This window comes from Pyxicephalus adspersus, chromosome 2 (assembly GCF_032062135.1).
Source record: "Pyxicephalus adspersus chromosome 2, UCB_Pads_2.0, whole genome shotgun sequence".
Lineage (NCBI taxonomy): Eukaryota > Metazoa > Chordata > Amphibia > Anura > Pyxicephalidae > Pyxicephalus > Pyxicephalus adspersus.
In genome coordinates, this window is record NC_092859.1 from 130,539,810 (window position 1) to 130,557,828 (window position 18,019).

The 18,019-nt window shown below is 36.4% G+C and overlaps 1 long non-coding RNA gene across 1 annotated transcript in view; it reads right to left on the reverse strand.

The window, feature by feature from the left end:
- Nucleotides 1–18,019, reverse strand: part of LOC140324475 (uncharacterized) — a 159,173-nt gene that overhangs the window by 81,835 nt on the left and 59,319 nt on the right. Inside the window, exon 3 of the long non-coding RNA XR_011919546.1 lies at nucleotides 12,857–13,050. This is a non-coding gene — a long non-coding RNA (uncharacterized lncRNA). The remainder of the gene's footprint in view (nucleotides 1–12,856; nucleotides 13,051–18,019) is intronic.

The window sequence follows — 18,019 nt, forward strand, 5'->3', positions numbered from 1 at the left end:
CACCCACAAAATCACTATGGGCATGCACCCACAAAATCACTATGGGCATGCTTTCTCATTTGTGTGTAAATAAACAATGTATTAGCTGATTTTAACCAGGATTTCGTGGAACTGTAGGGTTCCTTGAGCAATGAACAATTTGTACATCTCAGGTCAGTTTAACTGACATAAAGGATCTTTTTGGCTATCTGTAAGGATGACATTCTTTCCAATGGCCAGCGATGCAAGAGGCATTCTTCCCAAAAACCACCCTGATTATATACAGTTATCTGCAGATATAGTAATATAGCAGGGGTTTCCTGAAGGCCTGAAAGTGATTTCAAGGGCAGAAACACGGTTCTAATCAGTTGTTTATTTGCACAAAAAGAAACAAGCACATGTCATGTCACCAAATCAGATTGTGGCATTCACGAAAAAAGAAGCGTTGCCATCTGAGAACAGGATGCTATGAAAGCAGGATTCAGAAAGAACTTTGCCACAATGCATGACATTGATTACAAGTGAAAACAAGAACGTATAATTAGAGTTGCTTCATAATATTTGCATTTTTATGGTTAGCTCATAGTTCTTTTTTTAAAGTTTAGAAGTATAAATAAACTCCAAGCTCTACACAAGAATTTGTAGTCAACAGTAACAATAAATAACTGGTATAAAAAGGAACTAATCTGAATATTTCTTTTGTTTTTCAAGCTGCCTTGCTAGAATCTGATTACTACAAAGACTCAGCCCTGGACATGTTTTTTTCATATGTTCCTAAATCATTGCGTAAATATAATTTATTTGAAAGCCTTTAAGTGTAACGCTGGGTTACCGTGAATATGCAGTTTTTTCTGCAGACACTGCCATACCAACACCCCAAAGGACCAGATTTCAGTGCAGCACATTAGAAAGTAACTACAGATCAATACAGAACACTTATGCAGCACTATCCTTGATGTATTTTCCATGCATATATAAATAAGAAAGGTACGCTATAGAGAAAGGATATTAGGAAGAGCAGCGTGAGGGAAAACACTTAATAATGCAATACTCCTATATTGAAAGCTTGCCTTATGGACAGAAATGACACTTGGGACTGGGTCTCTGCATTTACGTATGCTTACATTGCCATGAAGTGCGTGTGAAATTTCTAGATTCTAATATGCACCTAGGCTGTATTGCTGAGAGTACAGACAGCATTCAGTGGTGCATTAAACCAATACAGCTGCATAAACAGAACAGAGTATATTTACCGCTGGAAAGTCACATGTGAAAGTAAACAATCAGAAAAACAGTCATGTAACCCCTGATTCTCACAATGCTGCTACAACTCCCAGAATAGCAGGTCATCTATTTTATTTCCTGTGTTCGGTGCATATCACACAATTACATTATACAGCTTGTTGAAGAAGGTAAATTGTAATACATTTCACATGAGCCCCTGCTTCAAGAGATCATATATTGTACATCCATCATACAGGCACACAATGACACCAAACACTGGAGAATGATGCAGGGGGGACCATTTTTTATCATTTGGGATTTTATGTATTTATTATTATTACTGTGTCTAAGTACAGACTTAAATTTATCCAAAGCATGCCTAAAAAAGATCTAAATTCCTCACAATCATAATGAGCAAGATGCACAAAATTATTACATTTACAAAAATGTTCTTACTTCAATTCTAAACCAAGGTTTTATGGAACCCTAGAGTACCTTTAGAGTTTGCTAGGAGTTTTTTGAACTGTGGCTAACTAACCTCCACTTAGATGGAACAAGAGTGTTTCCACTTGTCAAAGCCAGCATATCCCCAGAGATCCTTTAAGCTGTCTATGAATATGTATTCTGCCCCCAATTTAAGGGAGGTAGCAATGCAATGGGTATTTGTTCCACTGATCCAAAAGAAATAATTATCAAGGGTTTCCTGAGATTCCGGGGTAAAAAGATACTGGAATGTCCCATGAACCTTTGAACTCTATATTATGAATATGGGTTTATACTTGTATCCTGAACTCTACAGCAGTGGACGCCAACCTTTTCAGACTTACAGACCACTAAACTTACAGGCTCCGGACTGTGCATGCATGGGGAGCGGTGTGTCGCTCAAAGGAAAAGTAAATACCCCTAGAGTGAAGTACAAAATACCCCTGGAGTGACGTTGTGATGCCAGAGCCCCCTCACTTGTGTACAGTTGTACAGAGACACAACCTGCCCACCGCCCTGAGCCTGTGAGCCATACAGGGGACATGGTACATGGCTCTGGCCAGTGTGCCCCCCTGCGGGGTCAGGAAAAGAACCCCGCTGAGGGGGTGCACCAGCCAAAGCCGCGGACCACCAAAATTTACTAGCGGACAACTGGCAACCACTGCTTTACAGCACAATGGGGTAGCTACAAAGAGTTCTAAATGAGCATGAATTTAGCTCCAAAGCTTAGGGATATGCACTAAAGATTTAAGATATTTTGGGGACAAATAAACACATTTTTAAAACAACACGAAGAAGAAATGTATCATTAGGCATAATACTTTTTTTTTTGTTTTTGAATCAAAATTGACTTTCTGTTAATGACTCATTACGTTGGTGGAATTTATTCCCAAGCATCCGCTACTCTGTCAGTAAAATATTTTCGAAGTAACTTAAAAAAAAAAATCTTTCTAAGGTCAGTTTTTGAAAAGGACCCAGAGCTGCATGGCATGAATACTAACCACTTAGACGGTGCGTTTAGAATAAAACGCTGATATCCAGAGATGCAATTTATGCAGTGAATGGCTTTATTCTGTCAGACTTCTAGCCGTATGTATGTTTGTGCCCTTAGCAGGGCTTCTGTTTCATCATATTCGGAATTAGTTTACATAACATCATGTTTCACTGATACTTCAGAAAAACTTAACTGTGTATTAAAGTAATACAACATATTTGTGTCTTCCTTCAAGCTTTTACATATTACTGGAGGACAATAATCATTCTTCTAAATGACAGAATATTCTGAAAGGATGTAAAAATATACATATGGAGGTTTTACACTGTGTTCAAAAAAAAGAAATAAAAACCATTATTGGTCATGTACACAGCGCCTGAAGGTATTTACTTTTCTATTACATTACACAGCATTTTAATGAGTCAATGGTCATGTCAGTCCTAACAGTCTAAGGCTAAAATTTGGTTGAAGCCAAAAAACCTAACAGTATTTTTTCGGATTTTGGAGGGAACCCATGCAAACATACTCATTGTACTCAATGCAGAATGTGTCCTGGCTGACATTCAAGTATCGGTCCCCTGTGCTGCAAAGGGGACTACTTACCCCGGCTATTTAATCATCAATACCTTTCAGGTTCTCTTTAATAATATGAACTAATATACAATGATGAATATACAACATGTGCAATGATGAACAGGTCGAGGGGCTGCTGTACATGTAAGATTTTCACCAGAGCGAGCACGGCCGCTTTCCCGGGCCACTTCTCATAGCTTTCTTCACTTTCTGCCCTGGTGATCTTCCCTGGAGAGATTTTCCCAGGTCAATAAAAACAATAAAAATCCCAATAGGGGCCTAACTCTTCTCCAATATGTCCTATACTAGAAAAATGCTTAACCTTGAATTCCACCAACAACAAAATAATAACACAACTTGTAAACAACAAAAGTATTTATTCTATTGTCATTCCCTCTTATTTTTAGCTTGCACACATCACACTCCCCTTTGAATTATCCATTTTAACCACATATTTTATTCAACGTGCAACCTTTTTCGGTAACATATTCCATTTTCAATGAATATAAATGTGGTTCTGGCACGGTTCTATTCACATCTGTCTCTCCTTTCTACTGTACCAAATCTAATCAGAACTTTCCTAATTGGAAGAGAATAATTAAGACATAATATCACAACTTGCCAATATCCATAGAATGCTGGCATCTCTCCCCTAGTCAATGCAGTAATATGATAAGTGTCAGAACAGGAGTATACGTTCTGCTAAGAAATTGCTGGAGGTCTCTCAGCATCATCTGTCAGGATTCCAAATTCCATGATTTATCTAGGTGGTCAGAGGTTATAGTACATCGAAATGTAATTTCTTCCTCACCTTGGCTTCATTCTTCTTGGGCAACTTAAAATGTCATAACCAATATTCTCTACGCAACAAATGGGTCTTTGTGGAAGTGATATTGAATAGTCAGTTCTTCCTCTGCAGACAGATCTACCTATCAAAGTACAGTATTACTTCATTCAGCTGAGGAATTGTCTGTACGCTCACCACATAGATTACATTAATATATCCAATAAAAAAGTACTTTTTATAGATATACACTGTCTGGAGGGAGTTTTGGAACGGAATTCTGTCTTGCTCGACTAGGAAAAAAAAGCATAAGGATGTCTCAGTCAAGATTCTATTACTGTGTGTGGGATGTCTCAGTGAGGATTTTATTATTGTATGTCACCATGAAGCAGATTTCCCCAACACTTCTTGTCCAGGTGACAGGTGAGAGGCAAAACAGAAGGAAAATAAAAATCTCCACTGAGACACAGAAAAAGTTTAAAATCTGCAAGAAGGTTCTCATTGGGGGAATCATCAATTCAAATTATTTACCTAGCTATAGTGGCTCAGTGGCTAGCACTAATTCCCCTGGTTCATATTTCTATAAGGACACTGTCACATGAAGGATGGACCATTATGGACCTTGGTGTTATTATATGGATGGAAGTTAACAAAATAGTTTAATAACTATAGTTTGTTTTTCTCTTTGGATTTTATTTCTATACACATAGTGCATGATTTATTAAAGTTCTCCAAGGCTGGAGAGGATACACTTTCATTAGTAAAGTGGGGTGATCCTGTGATCTATACAGGATCAAACCTGGAATGGATCTGGTCCGGGATTCAAAACATTGAATCAACAGCTTGACTAATGAAGTGTATCCTCTCCAACCTTGGAGAGCTTTATTATATCAGGCCCATAAAGTCTGCAGATGTGGGGTACATTTCTGCACCACGGCTCTATTTGAGGGCTTTCCTGCTGCACCTTGCCACTCTTTGTCCAACCTCATTTTTTTCCTATTATGGCTTACCTAAGCCCTACTCTTTCTTGTAACTGTAATTGGTTAAGGAGAAGAAACTATACTGTAAAGCTGGTAATTATTGAATATAGGCAGCAATCGTGAGTACATTTTTTTGGTTGCAGGAGAAAGTGATACAATATACACCCATATTCAGGTCTGGTTGCATTTAATTCAAATAAAAGTGGCCCTACCCCACACTGTGATACCTTGATGACACTCAAGTCAAGTGCCTGGAAAATGGAGGCACCATAATAACTCCAAGATCCAGCATTAATAAAAATTGTTTATTTGAGTTCCATAACTAATGCAACAGGTAAAGTCCTATTCCTATGCCACAGTTTTCATAGTCTATTTAACGTAGTAAATATGAAGCTTAGAAACAGATTTTGATTGAAGGAGACCACTCTATTCTTTTGGTGGCAATCAAACATTTGTGGCCTAACCCACACTATGATACCCTAATAATCTTCAAGTCAAGTGCATGGAAAACTGTGGCACTATAATAAAATCTTGTTTCATTTTCTAAACCAAGGTTTTCATAGTTGGTTGTCCAATCCAACAACATATGTCTTCTTTTATAAAACAGATTATGGGGTTTATCTATAAAGTAGTGAATGTGACAGTTAGAAACATTCTTTGGTGTAGAATTGATTACTGCTAATTAAAACATTTGGACCTGGAAGTCAGATTCACTGCTTCATGAATAGACCCGTATATACTGGGACACTGGAAATCAGCCCATCCTCAGCACAATGGAAGGGGCCACTTCGAGGATTGGAATTAGTACTAATAAAACAATTGTCTTACCATTGCCATGGAAGTACCTGTTGTAAGAATATACAATAACAGATTTGTAAACTGTATCCCTAAAGATGTCACTGCCTCACATAAAAGTCTTATTTCACATTATTCCCTGAGGAAATGACCACATCCTGAACTATCCTTCTTTCCAGAGTCGTTATGTCTGATATTTTTATGTGTTTTCCTGTAATACAAATAGATCATGAGCACCAGTGATTATTCCAAAACTGTTAATGAAATTGTATCATGCTAATAGTAGCAGCATATTTATTCTGTTTCTTAAAGCTGAAATCTGGGCAAGCATAAAACAACATTAATTAATGCATTGGTCTGTTAATTAAAATTATTATATGTATGCTTAAAATGTAATAAGTACCTAAATTTAAATTTGTATTAGCCTCTTGTAGGTCCCTAAGTAGAAAATATAGGAGGAGGAGCAGTACTTTGAAGCAATCAGATCATATATATAATATTAAATAATAAACCATATAGAGATAAATGTGGCTGCGTTTTGTGCCAACCCTTAACACATATAAATAAAACAGCTAATCCACCAAACTGTTGATAAATAATGAGGTTCTACAAATTCAAAAAGCAAATTCTCTGTTCACGAAATACATAACCATTTATAAATATGTATTACAAAAAATATATAATAATAAAACTTTTATACCTTATTGACAAAACAAATTATAATTTATATATAACAACAAAACATATAGACAATGCAGCCACAGAGGATTCCTATTCAGTAATGATTGTTGCTGTGAATTTCTGCCTCATCCAATATACGCATATGTAATTTATCTCAAATGATTATATATTTATGGTGGCTTGACAAGGCGGATGTAACACACCACATAATTCAATGTGTTTTGCTGTCACAGACTGACTCTTAGGGATATGCGGAAATAAGCTACAATAAATAACAGATATAAGTGCTGGTATAATAAAAGATATTGCCAACAGTTAAGATCAAATACTCACAAACTCTGTAAACTGAACAATTTTAAGACCAAATATTCCTCCCAAGGCAAATATACCTTCTTTACATCTCGATTTTATGTAGTAACATCACTAAATGAAATATGCCACCTCTTGGTCACTAAATTATGTGGGAATTTTCTAATTAGTGGTAACATATTCATAGAAAAAACCATTAATACCAAAAATGCCTGAATATCCTAAAGCTTTGTACACACTTCAGATGACTCTGCGGCTTAAAAATCTGTCTGTTCAGTGGTCCCCCAGTGTCGTTCATCAGCCACGGCTATTTAGTGACCAACCGGTTTGGAACAACCACTTTTCACTCCAGTGAAGGAAAGCACAGTGGGGTGCCCCTCCATCTTCTAAAGCAGCGGTCCCCAACTGGTGGTGCACGGCTCTGGCTGGTGAACCCCAAGCAGGCTCGGGCAGTGGGCAGGTTGTGTCTCTGTACACAACCAGCCCATTCTCCCATTGCAGGCTCAGACCTGTGATGGGATAGTGGGGAAGTGACTTCCCCTTTGAGTGACACATGGCTCCCCACACATGCGTGGTCCAGAGCTGGTAAATTTAGTGGTCTGTGGGTCTTAAAAAGTTGGCGACCACTGGTCCAAAGCATTTGTACTGAAGATAAAATATATATTAAATATATGTATATATTAAATATCTATTAAACAAATGACAACATCTTATCAATTTAAATAAAGTTATTATACCCTCTTATATTCATATATGTGGTGACTGGTATGTGTATAAATCAATATATGGCTTTGTTGTCACTTACTATATATAAAAAGTTAAAGTCCCTGCTGCATGTGAATTCCCTGAGTGCAAACTCAGTATTCGAACTTCTGTTTATAGATATCCAATAGCTTATTAGATGGTTCACATAGGTGGACATGGATGAACACGGGCCCTTTGAAAAAACTTTCATGTCTTCAGGGAACTTCTTCTATAATTACTATATTGACAGCTCTCAGTAAATTAGTGTGGTGTTAGTAGGAAGAATTCCCTTTGCATTGCTGGCTAGTGGGAAAAGATGTCACAAATACAGATAGCCAAAACAAAATAATTGGTGTCAGGTAAACTGACCTGATAGGCATACATTGATCAAGGAACTCCAAGCAACCTCTGGAGGAACCCTGGTTGAGAAACACCGATATATAGTGACAAGGAACATGTTGATTTGATAGGAGAGCAGTCTACGGAGCTGATCAATGTCCAATCACCATAGTGTGGTGAACAATCTATGATGCAGAGTAAAATGTCAGCAGCCTGGCTGTGCTTTCTGCCATAGACGTGTAAATCCCTCTCAATGCTTTTCTCTGCACTACAAGTAGCCAGATCTAATGTATTATTTCCCACCCTTTTATAATACATTAATTAAATACATTGGTTGACTTTGTTTAGCAATGTGTTAATCCACATAGAGATACTTTATATGTTTGAGCTCCTGTCGTTGTGTACAGCAGTGGGCGCCAACCAGTGGTCCATGAGTGACGTTTTTTGAATTATTATCATAATAATTGATATTATTATGAATTAATAATAAAACAAAAATAATATTGTAATAAATTCTTATATTCTAAATGAAAATTTTTGCCTTCATAGTGCACTAAATTCACGAACTGTATTAGAGACGGAAAAACAAAGGAGGTGCAGCGTGACGTCAGTGTAGTGTTAAGTTGTATGTGGCAACCTTTGCCGAGCCATACTCCTCAGTATTGTTTCCACCATTAAAACAGTCACCCAGCTCCGTGAATACCGAGTCTCATCCAATTGTTTAATTTTTTTGGTTTATTTCTCAGATGCTCTTTAGGTGAGTTAGATGACCTTAACTGTGTATTTCCTTTAGCGGTAATATTTAATGGCATCAAATAGTTTGACTTTGATAACTAAAATTTCTTGTTTAGTCTTAGATTCCAATGAAACAAACCCATAATGAGTGAGAAAAAGCAAATTTTTGCATTTCTTTAGTAATACCAAAGATAATACAACTAATGATATTAGTAACAACAGTAATACTTCACTTAACCGTGAGCTGATCAACCGTGGTGCTGTCAGGCACCATTAGGAAGATCATTATTTTACAAAATGTATTTATCTTTTAAAAAAAAAAAGTCAAATTATGAATTTAGTGGTCTGTGAGGTCCGAAAGGTTGGGGACTGCTGGTGTTCAGTGAATCCCATAAAGGGTAAGTGGATGCAATTTATATCCTAGGCTTATACTCGAGTCAATGTATTTTGTCAATTATATTTCAGGTAAAAGTAGGTACCCTTGTTTATATTTGGATCAGTTTATAACCAGAATGTTAAACAGCAAGTCAGGTTAAATATGTGACCTTGGAGATCTTGGTCTTGGTCGATTTCTCATCAGATTTGCCAAATTAATTGGAATACCACCAAAGAAGTAATCTGGCATTTGTTTTATAGATAAGATACCTATTTTTAGTTTGTTGGGTTTTTTTGTTTGTTTTTGCCAGGAAAGGAATCTTTTACAAATTACATACAAAATCTTTAGATAGAACAAGCATGCCTGCTTTCAGTACACAGTATATTTCTGACCTCTGTACATATGAGGAAATACAATAATAAAATAAGATGCATAGTAGAATTCTTTTAGCATGCAGCTACTCATATGAAACAGTCGGAATGTTACATCTAAAATAAGACCTGTTCCATGTTTTTTTCATTAATTCTGTTATTTCCTGGCAACATAAAGTTATCATCAGTTTCTCATATAGCAGCACCATGCCCCAAAGTGACCCAATCAAGACAAATACGATATTTGATCAAATTGTACACATTCAAATGGCATTTTCTTTGCCATGCTTCAAAGGCTTTTTTCAGCTGCAGGTTTCAGAATTTACATTTCCAATCTATTTTTCTATTTCCCCATGCATCATATAACTGCCCTGTATATCACTTGCTAAAACTATGCTAGAGACAATCTAAATATGGTCTCATGGTTAAGACAAAAAAAAAACTGTGATTGAAAATCTTGTAAAAATTGACACAAGTATTTTTTATGTAGATCAGCCTAATGGCTTGACCTTGGATCAATCAATATATTATAATGAAGTAGATTTCTGCTGAAGCTTATGCCTTGAAAAGGTCTTTACTACTTTTTTCTTGCAGTGTGTGGAACACTTTCCAGACACTGAAACAAGGAGTTCAGTTCCCATTCTCATATATGAAGACTAAAAAAATCAATTCTTATTCTAAATGGTCAGGACTACTAAAGCACAAGGTCAATCTACCCTGCCCTCGTTTGTTATTTATTTATTTCGATAAGCACTAAACATGCTTTAGTAATGCCTTGAAATTCCCTTCCTGTATTTGATTCTGTTTTACTCATTACATACAGTATCAGGAGGGCATGAAACACATTACTCTATTGTCCTGACCTCTACATTTACAAAGAGTGACTATGCATTACATCTTCTCACTGGATGCATCTGGTCCGTGTACATAGATCAGTTCCAAGTAATTTTATTAAAAGGGGGTTATGAAAGGTTGGAAGTAAAACGATGACTAGGATGACACTTTAAATTATAAAAATCCTTCGGATGTGTCTGTGTTCTTTAAGACCATTATGGATTTGTATGCCAAATAATTAATGGCTATAGAAAATCACAAGCTGAAATAGAAATTTTTATTTAAATACACAGTTAAAAAAAAAAGCTAAAAATTTAAGTTAAAACTATACAATTGGGCTGATTTAATAAAGCTCTCTAAGACAGGGGAGGATACACTTTTTATCAGTGAAGCTGGGTGATCCAGCAAACTTAGAATGGATCTGGTCCAGAACTGAAAACATTTGCTTACAAAATCAAATGACTTTAGAAATTCGTTCCGGGTCCAATGAAAGAACATCAGATATCCTTGTTTCATACTGTGGCATATTTTTGTTTGACTTAAAAGCACTGTAATGCACCGAAATAAAAGCACTAAAAAAAATTTTTTTTTGATATGCCAAACCAATATAAATATATACGTATCAAAGATAACTATGCCAGACAAAAACAAAGTTAGGGGACGAAAGCACAAGTATCCCATTTTACAGGTTCTTTAGAGATAAGGGTAGAACCATTTACCTAGATCAAAAAAATCAGAAAAACAATCCATGTACGGAGCTTATGGTTCAGGACAAAAGGAAAAGTAGATTCTTATAGTGTAAAGGAAAGGACACCACAGAAAGCGAAGCAATGCAATTAACTTTTTAGTTTTTCAGATGTTAATGCCAAAGGAATCAGGTGGTTTCTTTTTAACTAAAACAGAACCAGTGTTGGTAGAATTGGAATAGAAGGGAAATAAATACAATACAACAATACAACCAAATACAAAGCACACCCAACTTTTTCTTATACCATTTATCACTCTAACAAAGTGTACACTTGGAAGTATTTGAGAAAAAACGAACTATAGTAACAAATATCTGGATTGGTATGAGCACCCGTTGTCTTGGCAGCCCCGTCATTCTGGTCTCATAGGATTCCCAACATAACCAACATACTTCCAGAGATGACGCTCCTCACTTATGTGAATGTGGGGTCTTTAGTGGAATATATGCTTGATTATGTTCTTTTTCCTTATGTTTAAAATATAATATGAAGAATATAGACACAACTTTACCAATACACTGCAATATGGTTTTGGAAACGTTCCTGCCTTACTAAGATATTAAATACTCTTTAAATTTTTTTCTCCAAGAGATGATCACTATATGTTTTTTTCAAATATTAAAAGACAATGCATCAGTAGGCTTCTTTATGCTGACACTAATCTATATAATATGCACACTCAGTATATGAGGCCTAGGTCACACAGATTTTGATTTGTAAATGTGTCCATCAGAAAAGTATCATGTACACCAAACATTTTCAAAGTGTTATCAGCCCTTTTACATCATTTAAATAAACATGCAACAAGGTTATGGACATGGAAGCATTTGTATAAATGAACTTTTATGAAAACCACCAGAATCCTTGCAGGCACTGTGGAGTAATTCATACTCTTCATAAAGATTATTTAATTGAATTGGTTGCCAACCTTCCTGAAGGCAACCCGGCAGCCTTCTATGGTAAACAATCAGTATGTGCAAAAAGCAGTTCAGACACCAAACTTATTGGCACATCTTTATAAATTTTGAGTATGAATTACTCCTAAGTGCCTGCAGGTATTCTGAGGACTGTAATAACAAAGGTGAGGGCTGGATTTAACGCTTTTTACTACTTGTTAAGAAAATATTAATATGTAAATGTTCTTATCTTGGCCAAAGGTTCCCATTCACAGCATATTTCCGTTACAGTCTAAAGCTTTCTATAGTTTACCATTGCTGTCCTCTAGAAAGGCTGGTTTCCCGTCAATCTTTACCTATGGAAGCCATTTAAAGGATTTCAATTCTGCTGTGAAAATGTTAGTAAATCTCCCCACTCATACAAAGCTCCGCCATACAAAGCTCTTTGTCTGCTATGCTTTACTGAAACCGAGATTTAGCTCTGTGTGAGTGAAATGCCTCCAACAGGGAAGTTTGTAGAAGAAAGCGTATGGACTCTTAAATACATTTTTTTATAGCGGGCTTAATCTTCATTGAGCGGCCTTCAATCTTTTATAGATGTGAATTGTTGTATCTATCTGCAGCAAGCCAAAAAGAAAGTCAAGACATGGTTTCAGAATGCCCTATGCACCAGATACTTTAGGAAAATCTGTGGGTTGTAGATATTAAAGTTAAAGATGTGGGTTCTAGAATAGGTATTGTAAGATCAGAATGTCCTTTGGCTTTCTTAAACATAAACCTGTCTGGATGGGAGATGGCTCACAAACAACTTATTTGTTTTACTTCCTATGGGTCCTCGTAATTCTTTTTTGTTTTGAAGGTACAGTAGAAGCACAAAATTTAGCATTTAGGAATTTTCAGCAGCTTCATGTTGTATTTGAAAATTCTAATATATTAAAATTCAAAACTTGCAAATAAAAAAGCTAATTTATACAAATAATAACAATTGGTGAATTCAACCTAATATATCTTACCTTTAAGGTGAGGTTTGAAACCAATGTATTTCAACAGAACAGTTTTCTTCTTCTTTCATTTCGAACATCCTCTGTAGCAAGAGTTGAGTCGCAATAATTGTAATCCATGCATATTTCATCTGCTTCCCTCGTGCATGTTTATCCAGTTATAATAGAAAATAAGACATCTTCTACTACCTTGCTTTCAGAGTTGGCTGTGAAAACCAATGCCATTTTTGTGATTAGGTCACTATTTGAACAGCAGAATCACATTTAGTTTATTTCAGAACACAGCCAGGGGTGCAGACAATAAAGCAGCATCTACATAATGCATAGAGGCATATTACATTAGCACAGTGTGAAACAATATCTAGAGACAATTGTGCCCCCAGAAGAGCACTGATACTGTCCTAACTGATATATTATGTAATATTCTGTGAAGCGCCATCCTGAAATATGCCACTGTAACCACCAGAAGATTTGTCATGGCATGTGGATAAAATGGCCATATCCTGTAGCTTATATGTAGAGTGACAACTGTATTCTGGTTATAACTTATAATAATGGTTAAAAAACATCCATTTAGATTTGCTAATAAGTTTAGAAATCCTCTGTTTTGAGTTTGCAAGAAAAAGTGTTGATTGTTCCAGGAATAAGAGCTTGAAAATCAACAAAAAACATTAGAAAGTCATGTGATATAAAGGCAAGTTATCATATGAAAAGAAAAACAAAGGTGTTTGGTGCCAAAATAAAAATTCCAATTATTCAGGTTTTGATATTTAAATGTAACATTTCAAAAACATATTCAAGAATAAAAACAGCAAGTAAAAACATCAGTTGTGTAACATTCTTTTAAATGATCCCCTGCACCCACCAGTAATGGTTCACATTTTGATTGTTGACTTAGGGGTCTTCTACAACTTTTTACAGTTCTGCAAACAATTGGTATGCACACATTTCAACTAAGCCTTTGCAATGTCCCAGGAAAGAGATGCATTGGATATGGACAGCCTGAGTAGCATATAATAGAAAAGTATGGCTGACTTTTTACTAATCTACACCAAAAGTAGGGCATATAGACCTTTATGCTCCAAATGACTTAGTCACCCTTTAAAGGATGTTGCACAAATAAATCAATTTTGCAAAAGTCAATATTTCCTTTACTGAATGCCAATGTAAAGATTCAGATGTAAGAGAACGTTTATTCTGTCTGTAATGCTACACCGAGCATCATTCGCCAGCCGCCAGAAGGGCACAGTGGAAACCCAATATAAAAGAAAAACAAATGGCTTCATTAAGTTTAATTGCTGGCAAGATTAACAGTCAAATAACTAATGGAGCAAAAGAAAGGGAAGCTTGTATAAAAGTGACTTTACTGCCCAGAGAATAATTGGGATGAAGAAATGTTTTGTGTCTAAAGCAAAACTGAGCCGCTGCATATATATATATATATATATATATATATAAAAGCATACATACAAGCATACATACATACATACATACATACACACACGCGCACATAGGCCCTGATTTATTAAAGCTCTCCAAGGCTGGGGAGAATACACTTGCACCAGTGAAGTTGGGTGATCCAGCAAACCTGGTATGGATCTGGTCCAGGATTCAAAACATTTGCTAGCAAATGATTTTAGGAAAATCATTCCAGGTTTTCTGGATCACCCAGAATCACTGGTTAAAGTGTATTCTCTCCAGCCTTGGAGAGCTTTATTAAAACAGGGTCATACACTGCCTGGCATGCCTGTGGGGATAGTGTTCGGATTTGCTTCAGTTGTTCAAGTCTACCTTCAGCATTGCTATGGCCCCAAAAAACAAGGTTATTTGACAACCTGATTATGACCAGGTTTACCATCAATGGAGTTTTTCTTCCTTGATGGCACGGGCATATTCTGAGATGACAATCACAGGCATGCTGTGATTAAAGCTAAAGATGGTCAAAGAATTGTGACTTTTTGTGGCTTTTAATGACCGAAGAATGTTTATATTTTATATATACTGGACAGTAAAATAGCCAATAAATGCTTCCACCACAAATCTTTCACTGCATCAGTGACAAAGAAGTGACCAGGCAGCACCATCATGCAAGCGTTGGTTTACCTGCCAAATTACAGGGCTGTTTATTCCTTTTATGTGACAGATGAGCAAGAAGAGAAGTATGGAATTTAAGTAGCACTACCACAGGTTTGCTTAAAACCTGCCAATCCATCCACCTATGGATTGTATACTACATTCTCCACCACTTATAAGCTTGATTAGCAGGGCCTACTTCTTCAGCCATGTCGCAGTAACAATGCAGGTTTGACATCATTATCCCCTATTTATTGTACAGCGCTGCATATTATGCTGGCACTTTATACATAAAACTTAATAGTAAAGTGTTTTAAGTACAGTGAAAATGAATCTTAAGTTTAGAGCGTTTCTATTTGAAGCTTTCATTTCTGCAATTTCGAGAATTCTCGAAAAAGAACACGTTTTTATTAAAATCTGATTTCTTCAGAGAGCAATAAAGTCAAAGAATAATTACAAGGCCCAGTTCACACAGGTATTAACTTTTAAACAGTAGTCTAAAGAGCATCAAATGTGGCAAGCATTGTGAAACTCTACTTTTGTTGAAAAAAAAAAAAGGAAATCATCTCCAGTTGTATGCATTTCAAAAATTTTACATTTTTTCTAACCAAATTTTTGATTACTTCTGTTCCTGTCGTTACTGAGACAAGTTTATTGACTAAAATTCTTAAACACTACTGAGGGAGAAAACATCCCTGCAATTATTGCCAAAGATTAAAGTCTTGGGACAGAACAGTTTACTTAGTGTTTAGTAAACTTGCCTTTGCAGTGCTGGGTCTTCTGCAGGGACATTTTCCCGCTTGGATGGGTTTGCTTTGAGCACTCTGGTTTCCCCCCACATCCCAGCCACATTAGATAACTGGCTTTCCCCAAAAGTGGTTAGCACTCTGGCCTTTGCGGCAATTTGCAGTGTCCCAGGTTTGAATCTCAGCCAGCAGCTGATTCTCTTTCTGCAGACGGAGGGATCCGTTCTAGCCGCATTTCACTGAGCAAGTTCGCTTCCTCAGGAACAGAGCAGCCTACAAAATAATTATCACCATCATGTATATGAATTTCAAAAAATGTTTAACTCTTGAATATATCAGTTACTCACAACTATCTGCACAATGGCTCCCCGATTTGGGTACCCAGACCAACAAAATGATCCTTTCTTCTGGTGTTAAGACATGCAGATCAAGGTCACAGCACAGGACAAGGAGGGCTCCTTTAAATAAAAATCTAGCAACACATGTTGGATAATTAGTCTAGCTTCTAATGTTCATATCCAAGTTTACTAGTGTTCTCCCCATGTTTAATTACCTCTCATCATTTACCTCAAATGTGAGTGGTGCCTAATGACCGCTTTACCGATTACTCAACCACGTGATATTTCACACTTTCGCAATATCCAAGTTTGTGTTAAAATGTGGTCATAATCATCACCCTGTATATGCTCAATTCATAAATGTGTTCACACGAGTCCAGCAGATAATGGCCTCAATTGCTTGAAAACAGACAGAACAACTGCATTATTCTTAACCAGTATTCCAGTATTCCCATTCATCGCTTTCTATATATATCCACCAAAATCCTCTACTATAGACCATTTAAATGTACATTTGTGCTGTATATCCACTTGATTAAACCTATTACACAGCAATCAACTTCAGTTGTTCCAATGAATATCACAGTTTTCACCCCCATCATAGGTCACATCATTCAAATAACTTACAATTTCTTACTATTGCAGGCAATCCTAAGAGTTTCTTCCGACCTGTTTACGGAGACCTGTACCTATCCCACAGATCCCCTCTCCCCTATCCCCTTGTTTTTATGTAATTTTATTGAAGTTTTTTCAATAAAAAAAAGTTATGTTTTTTTCATAATGATATGATTCAATGCCTTAAAAGTCCCGAGGTTATTTTTCCTCATCCAAATTTACTTGTACTTTTAATCCTTGTTTACTACACCATAATCTCCAGTCCATTCATGTAAAGTTATATTATGTTAATGGGGCCCATTATACTGTTGTTTTCCACAACAGGTGCATTGCCTAATATAACTGTATCTGCAAATTTTCCTAGATATTATTCTTTATGTATAAACCTTGTCTTAAACTGGAGTGTCACTGTCTAAATTGTGTTGTTTTGTTTGCAGTTGGGATTGTGGTTTAAACTTTCTTTACATTTTTTGTGCTTTGCAGGGTTTTCTTAAACTCGGGGTATTGGTTGCTGCCTGCTACTGTTGACGTGGCCATTGAATGCAAATTGCACTAACTTAGTCTAGCAAATTAAGAGTTTGATTGGTTCTGTTTCAAGTCCTTGCAATTTGCATTGAGTTTGCATAACATTTTCTGCATGTTATTGACCATCCTTAGGTATGAATTTTTATCCTCTTCGCTGAGGAATATGTTCAGTGGTAAGTAGAGGCAAAGTGATCAATGGCTGGAGCAACCTTCCATTGTGTTCTTTCAACCTCTGGGCCCTCCCTCAGACAGAGCCAATGTCTACTGCCCTGTTAATTACGCTGGGGTACCCATAATTTTTGGAGTTAGATCTTACACTTGGATTTTTTACAAATTTTTGGGTCGTGAATCCAGAAATGACTCCAGTTTTTGCTATCACATCCAGTTTTTTACGATACAGGGACCCTTCATTGTCAAAAAACTTACAAATTTTACATACAATGAAAAAATAATTAAATAACATAAATGTACTGTTTATTTAAATTTCTTTGGTTCATACAAAGGATTTATTGTTACTCTATAACATTTTTTTTACAGTGAAACATTTGAAAATGAATCAGGTGGTTAAGGTAAAAATTTACGCTTATAGCTTTTCCGGGGGTGTTCAGTGTTAGGACAATCCCGACGGATGCTCCAACAATAGTCAGCCATCATATGTACCCTGATACCGTCCTTCTATGACCTTCAAATCTTGGTGGAATGCTCATCACTGACTGCACCAAGATTTTTCGGGAAGTTAGAAAGATGGCCATGCAGAAAATGCACCTTGATGCTCATATTGCAACCAAGCGTTTCTGGACACTTTCTGTGTAATTATTTGCTCATGTGTTTCCAAGTCCTTGACAATGGCTTTGAATGATAACCAAGCATTCTTTTCG